General features: G+C 44.7%; 1 protein-coding gene across 1 annotated transcript in view; it reads right to left on the bottom strand.

The window, feature by feature from the left end:
- The window catches only part of LOC138839820 (fibronectin type III domain containing protein 3C1-like), an 89,430-nt gene extending 84,711 nt beyond the window's left edge, over nucleotides 1-4,719 (bottom strand). Inside the window, exon 1 of the mRNA XM_070039349.1 lies at nucleotides 4,653-4,719. The gene's annotated coding sequence lies outside the window, so the exon portion shown is untranslated. The remainder of the gene's footprint in view (nucleotides 1-4,652) is intronic.
- Nucleotides 4,720-14,999: the final 10,280 nt, after the last annotated feature.

The raw sequence follows: 14,999 nt of genomic DNA, 5'->3' as shown, positions 1-14,999 counted from the left end.
AAGGCTCTGAGTTCAATATTGGGTTATATAGAATTCTGTAAATAGATATCTGTCTAGTTTTCTGAGGCTGATGTCATAAAAGAGAATTATATTCTTCATGTAGTGTCTTTTGGACAAGGTAGGGACTACAGGGAAGAATGCTTATCAATATGACCAAGTATGGCTTTTATCCTTTTCTTTTCTTTTGCCAATATCAATAAGTTGAACTTGAGGAGCTGGGAAGGTAGCTCAGTGGTAGAGCACTTGCCTGGCATGCATGAGGCCCTGGGTTCGATTCCTCAGCACCACATAAGCAAAAAAAGAAAAAAGCTGGAAGTGGTGCTGTGGCTCAAGTGGTAGAGCGCTAGCCTTGAGCTGAAGAGCTGAGGGGCAGTGCCCAGGCCCAGAGTTCAGGCCCCACGACCGGACCCCCCCCCAAAAAAATAAGTTGAACTTGGGCCTCCAGCTCATAGTTGGTATTTTATTACTTGAGCCATGCCTGCAGCCCAGCTTTTTGCTGGATAACTGGAAATAGGGTTTTGTAGACGTTTCTGCCTTGGCTGACCTAAATCACAATCTTCCAGATCTCAGCCTCTCAAGTAGCTAGGATTCCAAGAGTGAGCCAGGAACCACGTGGTAGTATGACATTTCTATAGCTTCCCCCCACCCCCCAGAGCTGAGGACTGAACACAGGGCCTTGCACTTGCCAGGCAGGTGCTCTTCTGCTGAGCTAAACCCCAGCCCCTAGCTGGGGGGGGGGTCCGGTTGTGGGGCCTGAACTCTGGGTTGTCCCTCAGCTCTTCAGCTCAAGGCTAGTGCTCTACCACTTGAGCCACAGCACCACTTCCAGATTTTTTTCTTTTTTGCATATGTGGTGCTGAGGAATCGAACTTAGGGCCTCATGCATGCAAGGCAAGCGCTCTACCACTGAGCCACCTTCCCAGCCCCTAGCATGACATTTCTAACCCCAAAGTTTCCCCATTAAAAACACTTATGCCACCTTAAAAAAAACTAAAGTTTGGCAATGATTTGTGGGGGCTATATGTTATATGTGTTACAATTTTTTTGGTCGGTTGTGGGACTTGTGTCCCAATTCTTAGAAAGAGCCTGAGTGTCTATTTGAATGTTGCTGCCCTTTGCCCTTTGATGAAATTAATGATTTCTGTTAGGTAAAACTATTTTAAAGAATGAAGATGAAATAAGTTATTGTATTAGATTAAGATTTCTATAAAGGGCTGGGAAGGTGGCTCAGTGGTAGAGTGCTTGCACTGCATGCATGAGTCCCTGGGTTTGATTTTTCAGCACCATATAAGCAGTAAAAGCCGGAAGTGGTGCTGTGGCTCAAGTGGTAGAGCCCTAGCCTTGAGCTGAAGAGCCAAGGGATAGTGCCTAGGCCCAGAGTTCAAGCCCCATGACTGACAAAAAAAAAGAAAAAAAAGATTGTGACATCAGCAAAAGAGATGTATTTATAGAAATCTTTTTTTTTTTTTTTTTTTTTGGTCATGGGGCCTGAACTCTGGGCCTGGGCCCTGTGCTTCTTAGCTCAAGGCTAGCACTCTACCACTTGAGCCACAGAGCCACTTCTAGCTTTTTCTGTTTATGTGGTGCTGAGGAATCCAACCCAGGACCTCACGCATGCCAGCAAGCACTCTACCACTGAGCCACCTTCCTAGCCCTGGATGTCACATAATCTTGATCAAAACTATTTTATTCTCCAACATCTACTAAATTTCCTGCATTTAATAGAATAGTAAGCCAGGTGCTGGTGGCTCATGCCTGTAATCTGAGTTACTCAGGAGGCAGAGATATGAGGATCATGGTTTGAAACCAGCCCAGGCAGAAAAGTCCATGAGACTGTCTTCAATAAGCTACTTAGAAAAAGCCAGAAAAGTGGTGCTGTGGCTTAAGTGGTAGAATTCTAGCATTGAGCACAAAGAGGCTCAGGGACAATGCCCAGGCTCTGAGTTCCAGCCCTAGGACAGGCAAAAAATAAAGAAAAAATAGTATAATATTTTAAAATAGAAGAACAGTGGCTATCATTAGAAAGGTTGATCTTAAAATGCTACCAATTCTTTAATTTTAGAAAGGCTCCTGAATTTAGGTTTTCAGATAGAAACTGAAAATCAATTTATGCTGAATTAAAAAGTATGATTAAATTAGAATGTTAAATAAAACATTGCATATTTTAGTTATTACAAAAATCTGAATTTTCACATGGATGATTTTTTTTTGCCAGAACTGGGGCTTGTACCTTTCTTTCAATGTTGTTCATGGGTGGCCACTCTACTGCTTGAGCCATGCCAGCAGCCCAATGAACTATTTCAAGTCATTGAAACATGTAAGTATAACAAACTATTCCCTTTTAGAAAACATACATAAATAAATAGAGCAGCTGGGCAATGTTGGCTCATGCCTGTAATCCTAGCTACTCATGAGGCTGAGATCTGAGGATTGCAGTTTAAAGCGAGCCTGGGAGGGGGGAGGCTGGGAAGGGATATGAAGGGTAAACCAAAGGAGGAGCCTGCAATGCTTGGTAAGAAATGTATGCATTATCCCACCCATGTAATTGTAACCCCTCTGTACAGTATGTTCACAAATAAAATTAAAAAAAAATAAAGTGAGCCTGGGCAGAAAAGTCTATGAGACTCTTGAATTAACTACAAAAAAGCTGGAAGTAGAGCTGTGGCTCAAATGGTAGCTGGGAGCCTTGAGCACAAAAGTTCAGGGACAGTGCTCTTAGTTCAAGCCCCAAGACTGGCACAGAAAAAATAGTGCATATTTAGTGAATTTACACTTATCAGTTTTTCTTTTATCATAATTTGTCATGTAATGCAGTTACACCAGAATAAGAGCGTTTGATAAGTTTTGTTTTCATTCACCAATGAAAACATTCAAAATCACAGTAAAACAAATATAAAAAATAAAACACACACAATACCTCTCTTGTGTTAAGGTTTTAGAGTTCTTGGAAGCTGACAGGTTAAGTAGATCATTAAAATTTATGTTTTCTCAAAATATATGACATTAGGAACTGCAATTTCAATTTATAGCACTTTGCATATATAGTTGAAAGGAAACTAAAATTCAGTTTTATCAATTTAATTTTAGTGGATAAAACACAAGAAATTTTGCCCAGAGCTTAAAGCTGGATTTGGGAACCTAGGATGTCAGGTTTGTACTTATGAGAATAGACCAATTCAAATTAAGAGGTTAAAATGATTTCACAATAAGCCCTTCAAAGGTTTAATAAGAGAAGGCAAAGTTGTAAAAGGTACTTGTTCTTCTAGTGAAATCTGGCACATAAGAAGGATGAACTTGAAGCCAACACTGTCTGGAATGATTTCAACACAGATTTGCTCCAAGATGAACACAAAAACAGGTGGCAAAGTTACTGAAAAAAAAGCTATGATTTACAAATTCTATCATTCTAACTTCTTTTTAGTTTTGAATGAAAAAGACATTATTAATAACTTTACAAATCAGTCTTCTATTTTTTTGAGCTTGAAAAGCAGTAGGTGACAAGTCTTTAAAGTTTTGTTAATGGGAATTAATTAAAGATATTCTCAGGATATACATTATTTTTAATTTGCCATACTCTATGAACCTTTTATTCCTTTATTTGTGATTAATAGGAATATATATTACATAGATGGTGGAAAACTATGCACAAGATTGCAATAACTATTTCTCCACTCTTTGCAACACAAATATGAAGAGCATAAGGTATTGTCAAAAATTGTAGTGGTCATTTACAAAAATAAACCACGAAAGCTTTCTGATATGCTTGTCACCCACTCTATATGACATAGATATTACTTGGAGAATCAAATTTCACTTATATTCATTAAATGGAATGTTCAAGGGGGAGGTGGTGGCATGTGCTAGAGTGCTAGAGCAAGGCAAGGGGAGTAGGTTTGGTCTGTGGCACCTAGAGGTAGGAAAAAATTCCTTCCTCTCTTCCCTTTCAGGTGTTTTTTTATGAGTTAATGTTTAAAATTCTTGATTTCTTTGAGAATTTGTCAGAATACTGAAAAAAATAAGTTTTTAAATTCTTAAACAAATTAGGCATCAGCAAAACTTCCTGAAAACAAGTAATTTGGTTTATTGTCAAGTGGTGACTTATAAAAAGAACAAAATTAAGTAAGTTGTAATTATACAAGAGAAAAACCCAGACAACTTGATCTAAGGAGTTTCATCGAGCACCCATTCAATTAAAATATTGATAACTGATAATAATAACAATATATAGTAGAGATAGCAAGGGAATTTATCAGTTCGTTTTCTTTTCGGCTTTAGAAAAGCTAATGATTCAGAGATACAGCAGGTATCTCCAAGGCACGATGTAAAAATGCAGGGGGGGAGGGGGAAACCTGAATGATTTTTAAAACAACTTTCCACTCTAAATCACAAATACATCATGATCCCTTTAATTTAAAAGATGCTTAACGTAGGGCAACAGTCTTATGTAAAATCACATGACATTTACATTTCTCCCTTTAGTTTAATAAGTATCTTGCTGACTTACCAGTCTATCAAAAAGCAAGAAAAAATAAAAAATAAAAAAAAATGGAGGGGAAATAAAGCAGGATGAAAAACCACACTGGGCATAACTAGACAAGATTTCCCGTATATAGTTTTCTGAACCCTCGGAACGCCCAAATCAAGCAACTCACAAAGTAGACTGAAAACGATTCTCCCAAAGCAAGTCACTCTTCAGGTATTTCCCCAATTGGGACGGTGTGTTTCAGCTAGCGTAAGTGACTGAGCAACAGGGTTCCATCTAGGATTAAGAAGGATAAAAGACAGGACTGGAAAAGTAGTCACAAATACAAAAGACAAGCAAGTGAAGCTAAGCGAAGAAAGGGGGCGCGGGGCGGGACCTACATGGCCGGAAAGGAAGGTCCTTGCGGCACTCGAAGGCTGGCAAAGGAACGCGCCTTTTATAAGGTCCCAAGCTAAACCGAGGTCTCGAGGTAGAAGAAACTTTTGCCTTCCCTTTCCCCTTTACCCCCGTTTCGGACCCCAAACTCCGAAACTCTTCCCTCCAAAAATATCCCCTCACCTACTTGAGGCGGCCCCAGCAGCCGTGTAACCCTATCCATCAGCATCCCAGCAACAGGCGAATTCTGCCCGTGGCCTCGTGGCCCCGCCCCGCCCCGCCCCGCCCCCTCAACCCCTAACCTCCACCCCGCCTCGCACCGCCTCGTGCTATTCGGCGCGTTCCATCCGGTCACCTCACGGTCCGGGCCCCCTCCCGCCACAGAAATCCCTGTGGAGTCTGCTCACGCCCCCTTGGCGGGGCCACCCTTCTTCGTCTCCAAGCACGCCAACAGCCGTTGGGGGCAGAAGAAAGGCACAAAGTTAGGAGCTACGGCAGCAGCTGTTCCAAGCCCCAAGGACGGGGAAGGGAGGGGCAAGAAAGAAAAAGTGACAGGAAAAGAAAACAAGAGTGGCTGCTGGCCTGCGGGGGCCCCCCGCAGTCGCCTCAGCGGGGTCACAGGCCCGCGGCTCCGGGTGGGTGTGGACAGACTAAACCAGCCCACCAGGTCAAGGGAAAGGGGAAGGGAAGGAGGGGAGGGCTGCTCGTGACTCCTTGACTGCCCCCTCACCGGGTGCTGACAAAGATCCCATTACCCCTGCCCCCCCCCCCATATTGGCAGTGGTGTCTTGTCTTTGTGCTTTAAGCATTTGAGTGTCCCCAAACTCCCTGGACGTCACGTCTAGGGTGTACAAACCGCCAGGAAGGACATAACTCCAGAAGAATTGGGGGTGGTGAGCCCAAACGCTCCTCATTATTCAATGTTTGGGGGCAGCAGTACTCGAGAGGACACCTCGACATCAGAGGTCTCTGCTTCTGAGCATTGGACAGGGCAAAGGAAGCCCGTTTGAGTGTCAGGCAGGGTGACAGAACACCCTTTGAAAGGCACTTCCCTCCCATCCTGATCCTCTTAGGAGGGCCAAAAACTCCCGAGGGGCCTGGGTGCAGCTCCCTTCCTCTTGAGCAAGGTCTGTTAGAGGTTCACATTCCCAATCTGCTTGATTCTGAACCTACTTAGGACTCCGCATGCACTCCTCATTTCTTCCCTGACTTGTCCCGCATAGCTGCCAGCTACTGCAGCCTTGCCCTCTGAAAAGGAGGTAGAACTCATCCAAAGACATCAAAGGGCAGTGTGTGTCCCCCCCCTACCCCCAGGCAGAGAAATGGAGAGCCACTGCTCCAGCCGTCTTTTCATGGAGGGCCGTTACCTCTTTGTATACTAAGGCTATTCACTTATTTGCGCAATCGTGGGACTGGCCAACCTTTTCTTCCGTTCTCTTGAGATTAACGCTCCCAATTTGCAAACCTATCTCCTTAGCTGTTTCATTGTGTGGATTCTGTTTCGTAAGGGTCTGCAGCAGCTGCGGCCCCCGAGTGAAAGGGTCCAGAAGAGGAAATTGCTGAATCATAGGATTGGACACAAGTGTTCTCTAACAAAAGGATTTGTGAGGGGGAAAGGGCAGGAACACTTAAAAAATACTATAACTCACAATGAACGGTGTGGTCCAGTTCCCTCTTTCCTGCCAACCCCCATCCCTAACCGGGTCGGCTGTCTCACCAATAAGTGGGTTTGAGAGTCTGGTTGGGGCCAGAATAAACAAACTGTCCTTAAGAATTGTAGAGATGCTAATGTTTGACAGGAGACAAGTGCCAGGAGCTGGAGTTTGGGGAATGTTGATTTCAGAGACTTTAGTCAATTCAACTCAATTCAGCTGCTTTTTTTTTGTTCTTTTTTGAGAACCTCCTGCTGCTGGTATCAGGCAGAAGAGTTGGTTCCTAACTGCGTAAACTAAAGCAACATCTGAGTGATAGGAGTGTAATTGTGGGGGCAGCAAGGTCGGAAGCCATCAGGCGAGGAGGAACAGCTCTGGATAATGGAGTGGGCACTGAATGTCTCCCAAGGACCAAGGTCAGACCTGTGCAAAACAGAGCAGAGACAGCAAAGAACAAAGTGAGCTCGCAGACTGCTTGGCTGGAATTGTGGGAATTAGGAAGGGGGAGCTGGCAAAGAAGCTAGGAGAACCTAGAGATTTAAATTCCTGTAGCAACCAAACTGGATGGTCGAGAGGAAAAACGGAGGAGGATCTGGAAGAGACTGTGTATGACAATAATTCAAAATGAAGATTGACACATGCACTTGTAACTTCTGGAACTGTGTGTAAACCACTGAACTACCCAAATCTCTCACTAAAGGGGAAACGAAGCCCAGGGAGTTGGGGTAACTTGCTACAGGGCCTACCTATTCCAACTCTGTGAAAGAGGTTTTGTAGTCCTGCACTTTAAGCAGGTTAAGAGAGGTTCCATAGTTGAACAAAGGTATTTTGAGAAACAAGGACCATGTCTTATAAACATTTCTATCCCTTTCACAATGTTCTGGTCTAAATGACACAAGAAAAATTAAAAGCAAGCAAGAAGTCTAGTTAGGGGTTTCTTGTGTGCTATTTTTTAATCACTGAGGGTATATTTATATATGACCTTATAGAAGGTTTGTGGACACATTTAAAAGTGTGTACAGTGAGGGAAGGGGTGCCATTATCCAAAAAGAAATGTACTCTTTACCTGACATGTAATATATTTTTTAAAAAAGTGCACACAGAGGCACCAGTGGCTCAGGCCTGTAATTCCAGCTACTCAGGCGGCTTAGATGTGAAGACTGCAATTTGAAGCCAGATGGGGCAGGAAAGTCCATGAGACTTATCTCCAATGAACTACTCAGAAAAGCTGGAAATGGTGCTGTGGCTCAAGTTGCAGAGCACTAACTAGCTTTGAGTGCAGAGGCTCAGGGGCAGTGCCGAGGCCCTGAGTTCAAGCCCCAGAACTGGCAAATAAATAAACAAAAGTGCACACAGAGGCAGATAATTTATATACCAGGCAAATGATAACTAATAGGGATTTACCTATAAAGTAATTGACTATAAAGGATTACATTTATAATTGTATATCTTTGGAAGGAACTATAAAGGATTACCTATGAAGGAATAAAGTTTAGCTCTGGGCAACCATGAAAAGGAAGAGAATTTGGTAACGTTGTAGGAGATCATATACTGAAAATACTCTTGGCTAAGCTTAGTGACCAAGGTGAGTACAAGTAACTCAATAGCCAAGAGCTCTTAGAAGCCGGCAGTACTCTAGCCTAGCAAATAGTGACATCCTACAAATAGATATACACACTTCCCTTTAATAGGACTTGGTTTGGGCTCTTCAAAATGTGCGCCTTATTCAAAACAGTTTTATAAACAGTGACATTGGCTGCAGAAATTGTGTGACAAATAAGGGTTTTTTTCAATTCTGTAAGAACTCATGGAAAGGACCTATCAAGCTACAAAATAAAGACCAAATTAAAGTAAACCTTGAAAGTAAATATACTTTAAAAGAACAAGTAAGTATTAAAAAGACATTTCCAACTTATGTGTCCCAAAAATTCTTTTTTGCAGTCATGTAGTTGCTATTAAACTAGCAAGACCAATGATAACATATGTACCAGATGAAATCTAGAGGACAGAGAATTTAACAAATTGAGAATAAAATATTACTCATTAGTAGCTATTAAGTTCAGCAATCTTATTACACTTATTTAATATAAATTGCTTTAAATTATTTCACATTAAATTTATATTCAAAAGATTTACAACCCAATGATTGACATATCTTTTAGTAGTAGTACTTTTTTTTTGTCCATTGTGGGGCTTGAACTCTGGGCTTGGGCACTGCCTTGGGCACTGTCCCTGTGCTCTTCAGCTCAAGGCAAGCGCTCTACTGCTTGAGCCACAGCACCACTTCCGATTTTCTAATGGTTTATTGGAGATAAGAGTCTCATGGACTTTCCTGCCCAGACTGGCTTTGAACCACAATCCTCAGATCTCAGCCTCCTGAGTAGCTAGGTTCACAGGCGTGAGCCACCTGCGCCTGGCTTGATTGACATATCTTAATTCAAATAACATTGGAACTATTATTTTGAGAGTATCTGAATTTTTTCCTGTTGGGGTATTTTTGCCAGTTTTATTGAGTTATAAATGACAATAAAATTGTACTTTATCATTACTACAACAGAATACTTGACATGAACAACCTAAAAGGAGGATGGTGGTTGGAGGTATGGCTCTGTTGGTAGAGCACTAGCCAATGAGCAAAAGTATCAAGTATCGAGTTTGAGTCCTGGTCTCAGACCTAAAAAAAAAAAGAAAAGTGCAAAGATTTATTTCAGCACATAGTTTCAGTCCATCCTGGTGAGATTGGCATGGTGGAGCTGAGTGGCTCACATAATGATGGCCAGGAAGTAGAGAGAAAAAGAGGGGGCTGACTTTCTCTTTTCTCCTGTTTTTCCATTTAGGCCTTCAGCCTGTGAGATGGTGCTGCCGAGGTTCAGGGCAATGCTTCCTATCTGGAAACACCTCTGAAGACACATCCAGAGGTATGTTTTCCTAATTCCCTAGGCACTTCCTAATCTAACCTAATTGACAATTAACATGTTTTGATATTCATATATACTGTGAAAACATCCCTACAATCATGAGAATTAATATGCTCATTACTTCACATAGTTACCATATATATGCCTGTGATTAATTGACTGAAGATCAATTCTCTTAGAAAATTTCAAATAGCTGGGTACCAGTGGCTCACGCCTGTAATCCTAGCTACTCAGGAGGCTGAGATCTGAGGATCACGGTTCAAAGCCAGGCCGGGCAGGAAAGTCCATGAGACTCTTATCTCCAATAAACCAATAGAAAACCAGAAGTGGCACTGTGGCTCAAGCAGTAGAGTGCTTGCCTTGAGCTGAAGAGCTGAGGGATAGTGACCAAGCCCAGAGTTCAAGACCCATGACCGATTTTAAAAAAAGAAAATTTCAAATATATAGTAAATTACTAGGTATAGTCACCAGTCTGTTAGAATCTGCAGAATTTGTTCAGCTTTTAACTCAAAGATTATACCTTTCTCTTCCCTCTTCTTCTCCCTCCCCTCCTCCTCTCCTCCTCTCCTGTCTTCCTCTCTTACCCTCCACCCCACTCCTCCCCTTCTCCTCTCCCTCCCCCTTTTCCTCCCCTCCCTTCTCCTTCCCTCTCCCTCCCCTTCTATTTGCTCCTCTTCCCTTCCTCCTTCCCTTCTCCTCTCCCCCTTCCCTCCTCCTCCCCTCCTCTTCTCACTTCCCCTCCTCCTCCCTTCCCCCCCAATACTTCCCTCCTCCTTCTCCTCCTCCCCTCCCCTCCTCCCCCTACACTTCCCTTCTCCCTTCCCCTCCCTCTCCCCTTCCACCCTCCCCCTGCCCTTCCCTCCTCTCTGCCCCCCTCCCCCTACACTTCCCTTCTCCCTTCTCCTCCTCCTCGCTACTCTTCCCTCCTCCCTCCCCCTACACTTCCCTCCTCCCTTCTCCTCCTCCCCACTACACTTCCCTCCTCTCCTCCCCTCCTCCCCCTACACTTCCCTTCTCCCTTCTCCCTCTCCCCTTCCAACCTCCCCCTGCCCTTTCCTCCTCTCTGCCCCCTCCTCCTACACTTCCCTCCTCCCCTCCCCTCCTCCCCATTACACTTCCCTCCTCCCCTCCTCTCCTCCCCCTATACTTCCCTTCTCCCTTCCCCCATCTTCCCTTCCATCCACCCCCTGCCTTTCCCTCCTCCCCTCCCTTCCTCCTCCCCTCCGTCTCCCCTTATACTTCCCTCCTCCCCTCCCCTCCTCCCCACTACACTTCCCTCCTCCCCTCCCCTCCTCCCCCCTACACTTCCCTTCCCCCTTCCCCCCCTCTCCCCTTTCCTCCTCCCCTCCCTTCCTCCTCCCTTCCCCCTCCCCCTATACTTCCCTCCTCCCCTCCCTTCCTCCCCCTACACTTCCATTCTCCCTTCCTTTCCCTCTCCCCTTCCACTCTCCCCCTGCCCTTTCCTCCTCCCCTCCCTTCCTCCTCCCCTCCCCCTCCTCTATACTTCCCTCCTCCCCTCCCCTCCTCCCCACTACACTTCCCTCCTCCCCTCCCCTACTCCCCCTACACTTCCCTTCTCCCTTACCCCCTCTCCCCTTCCACCCTCCCCTGCCCTTCCCTCCTCCCCTCCTCCCCCCATACTTCCCTCCTCCCCGCCCTTCCTCCTCACTCTACACTTCCCTCCTCCCTTCCCTTCCTCCTCCCCTCCCCCTCCCCTATATTTCCCTCCTCCCCTCCCTTCCTCCCCCCTATACTTCCCTTCTCCCTTCCCCCCTCTCCCCTTCCATCCTCTCCTGTCCTTCCCTCTTCCCCTCCCCCTACACTTCCCTCTTCCCCTCCCCTCCTCCCCACTACACTTCCCTCCTCCCCTCCTCCCCCTACACTTCCCTTCTCCCTTCTTCCTCTCTCCTTCCACCCTCCCCTCCCCTTCCCTCCTCCCCTTCCCTCTACACTTCCCTCCTCCCCTCCCTTCCTCCTCCCCTCCCCCTCCCCTAGACTTCCCTCCTCCCCTCCCCTCCTCCCCCCTATACTTCCCTTCTCCCTTCCCCCCTCTCCCCTTCCATCCTCTCCTGCCCTTCCCTCTTCCCCTCCCCCTACACTTCCCTCTTCCCCTCCCCTCCTCCCCACTACACTTCCCTCCTCCCCTCCTCCCCCTACACTTCCCTCCTCCCCTCCCCCTCCCCTACACTGGCCTTCTCCCCTCCCCTCCTCCTCCCTTCCCTCCTCCCCTTACATGTCCCTCCTACTCCCCTCCCTCTCCCCTTACACTTCCCTCCTCTCTTCCCTCTCCCTCCCCTCCTCTTTCTCCTCCTCTTCCCCTATCCTTCCCTCCTCCCTTCCCTTCCCTCCTCCTCCCCTCCCCCCTCTTCCTTCCCTCCCTCCCTCTCCTCTTCCCCTCTCTTCCCCTTCCCTCTCCCTCCCCTTCTCCTCTCCCCCTCCCCTCCTCTACCCATTGCTCCTTCCTCCCCTTCTCCTCTCCCCCTCCCCTCCTCTACCCATTGCTCCTTCCTCCCCTTCTCCTCTCCCCCTCCCCTCCTCTACCCATTGCTCCTTCCTTCCCTTCTCTCTTCCTCCTCCTCTCCTCCTCCTCCCTTCCCCCTCCTCCTCCCCTACACTTCCCTCCTCCCTTCCCTCCTCCGCCCCTCCTCCTCTTCCCCTAACCTTCCCTCCTCCCTTCCCTTCTCTCCTGTTCCCCCTTACCCCTCTTCCTTCCCTCCCCTCCCCCTCCTCCTCCCCTCTTCCCCCTCCCTCCCCTTCTCCTCTCCCCCTCCCCTCCCCTCCCCATTGTTCCTTCCTTCCCTTCCCTCTTCCTCCTCCTCTCTCCCTCCTCCCTTCCCCCTACCCACCCCCCTTCCTCTCCCTTCTGTACCAGTACTGAAGCTTGAATTCAGGACTTGGACACAGTCCAGTAACTTTTTTGCTCAAGGCTGGCATTATACAAACTGAGCCATACCTTCACTTCTGGCTTTTTCTGGCTTTGTGCTGGTTAATTGACTTTCTTGCCTTGACTGGCTTTGAAGTGTGGTCCTCAGATCTCAGCCTCATGGGTAACTAAGATTTATAGGTGGAAAAACACTGACAGCCAAAAATTCCATTCCTCATAATTTCAAAATATTTGTAACTGTGTGAAGGTTTTACATTTTATTCTTCCACATTATCTTTTGTGTCCACTTTTAGGAAAGCGTCTTGGTATTCTTTTTCACTCAGTTTTTTTTTTTAATTGTAAAGATACTATACAGAGGGTTACAGTTACATGAGTGTTTTTCACTCAGTTTTAAGATGTAAGTTTGTCTTTTAATTGGTTGTGAGTTGACTTTTGTGTATAGAGCAAGCCAAAGGTCCAGTTTCCTTTTTTTTTTTTTTGCATGGGGATATTCACTTTTCCAAGTATTATTTCAGAGACTGTTCTTTTTTCATATTTTCATATCCTGACATTGTTGTTGAGATCAGTTGACTGCAAATGCATGGATCAATTTCTGAGCTATTCTGTTCCATCGATCTGTGTTCTTTCCAGTTTCATACTGTTTTGGTTACCATATGTTTGCACTATAACTAAAATAAATTTCATGTCTTTAGCTTTGTTCTTTCTACACAGATTCCTTTAAGTATATGAAGGTTTTTGTGTGACAACATATAAATTTTATGATTACTACTTTGATGAAAACTGCTATTAGTATTTTGTTTATTTATTTATTTTTGGGTCCGGTCATGGGCCTGAACTCTGGGCCTGGGTGCTGTCCCTCAGCTCTTCAGCTCAAGGCTAGAGCTCTACCACTTGAGCCACAGCGCTACTTCCGGCTTTTTTCTTTTTGCTTATGTGGTGGTGAGGAATCGAACCCAGGGCCTCAGGCATGCAAGGCAAGTGCTCTACCACTGAGCTACCTTCCCAGCCAAGCTATTAGTATTTTGATAGAGAATGTGTTGAATTTATAAATGACTTTGGGTATTGTAGACATTTTAATAATATTTATTTTTCTAATCCATGGACATAGGACATCTTATTGCTTAGGTTATCTCCAATTTATTTCAGCTCTTTTTTTTTTTGTCATTCGTGGGGCTTGAACTCTGGGCCTGGATGCTGTCCCTGTGCTCTTCAGCTCAAGGCAAGTGCTCTACCTCTTGAGCCATAGCGCCACTTCCAGTTTTCTAGTGGTTTATTGGAGATCAGCGTCTCATGGACTTCTTTGCCGGGGCTGGCTTTGAACCATGATCCTCAGATCTCAGCCTCATGAGTAGCTAGGATTACAGGTGTGAGCCCCCGGTGCCTAGCTATTTCAGCTCTTCTTTAAAAATTTTTTTTGGGTGTCGTGGGTATTGAATTCATACCTCACACTTGTTAGGCAAGTACTATGCCACTGAACCACACCTTCTACCCTTCATCCCTTTTTAATAGTTGTCATTTTATAATCTTTTACCTCCCTGGGTAAATTTATTTCTCAATATTTTATTTTATTTTATTTTAATAAGTCTTTCTTGATTTCTATTTTGGGTAGTTCATTGATAGTATATAAAAATCTAACTGATTTTTGTATATTGAACCCTATTGAACTCTTTAATTCTGATAGTTTTTTTTTTTTTTTGCCAGTCCTAGGCTTGAACTCAGGGCCTGGGCACTGTCTCTGAGTTTCTTTTGCTCAACACTAGCACTCTACCATGTGAGCCACAACGCCACTTCCAGTTTTTTCTGTTTATATGGTACTGAGGAATTGAATCCAGGGTTTCATGCATGCTAGTCAAGCACTCTACCACTAAGCCACATTCCCAGCCCCTAGATTTTTTTTGCTTGCTTGTTTTCATTAGTTGTGGGGCTTGAATTTAGGATCTGGGCACTGTCTTGATCTTTTCACTCAAGTCTAGCATTCTACCACTTTGAGCCACAGTGCCACTTCCAGTTTTCTGGTGGTCAATTGGAGATAAGAGTCTCAGAGTCTTGCCTGCCCAGGCTGGCTTCGAACTGTGATCTTCAAATCTCAGCCTCCTGAGTAGGTAGGATTATAGGCGTGAACCACTGGCAGCTGGTGATTCTGATAGATTTTAGTGGTATCTTAGAGAAAAAAAATATCAGGTTTTCACTATTGAATCTGAGATTATCTGTGATGAGTTTGTCATATATGGTTTTTATTGTGCTTAGTTGTATTCCTTCTATATCTGTGTTTTCATCACAGAGAAGTGCTGACTTTTTCAAATGCTTTCTTTTAAAATTATCTATTGAAATGATCATACAGTTTTTGTCTTTCATTTTATTTCTTTTTAAAAAATACTAAGTAGTTGTACAAAAATATTTCAATTCCTTAAGTCAGATTATGAGTATGAGTCTTGATAAATATCACCTCTTCCATCCTTCTCCCCCATTTCTCCCCTCCCCTCCCTATCCACAAATTACATAGTTCAATTTTTCCATAATGTTTGTTGAATATTATGACTCCCTGATTTCTGTGCCCTTCCTCTTCCCTCTTCCTCTAAAACATGTTTCCACTTCCTGGTATTCATTTTGTCTTTCATTTTCTTAATTTAATATATACTGTTCATTGATTTATATATGTTGACCTATCCTTACAACCCTAAGATGAA

The sequence above is a fragment of the Dipodomys merriami genome, unplaced genomic scaffold (genome assembly GCF_024711535.1).
Source record: "Dipodomys merriami isolate MVZ:Mamm:240054 unplaced genomic scaffold, mDipMer1.0.p SCAF_3, whole genome shotgun sequence".
Classification (NCBI taxonomy): domain Eukaryota; kingdom Metazoa; phylum Chordata; class Mammalia; order Rodentia; family Heteromyidae; genus Dipodomys; species Dipodomys merriami.
Note: the sequence above shows the minus strand (reverse complement) of the source record. Positions and strands in the feature narration are given on the sequence as shown.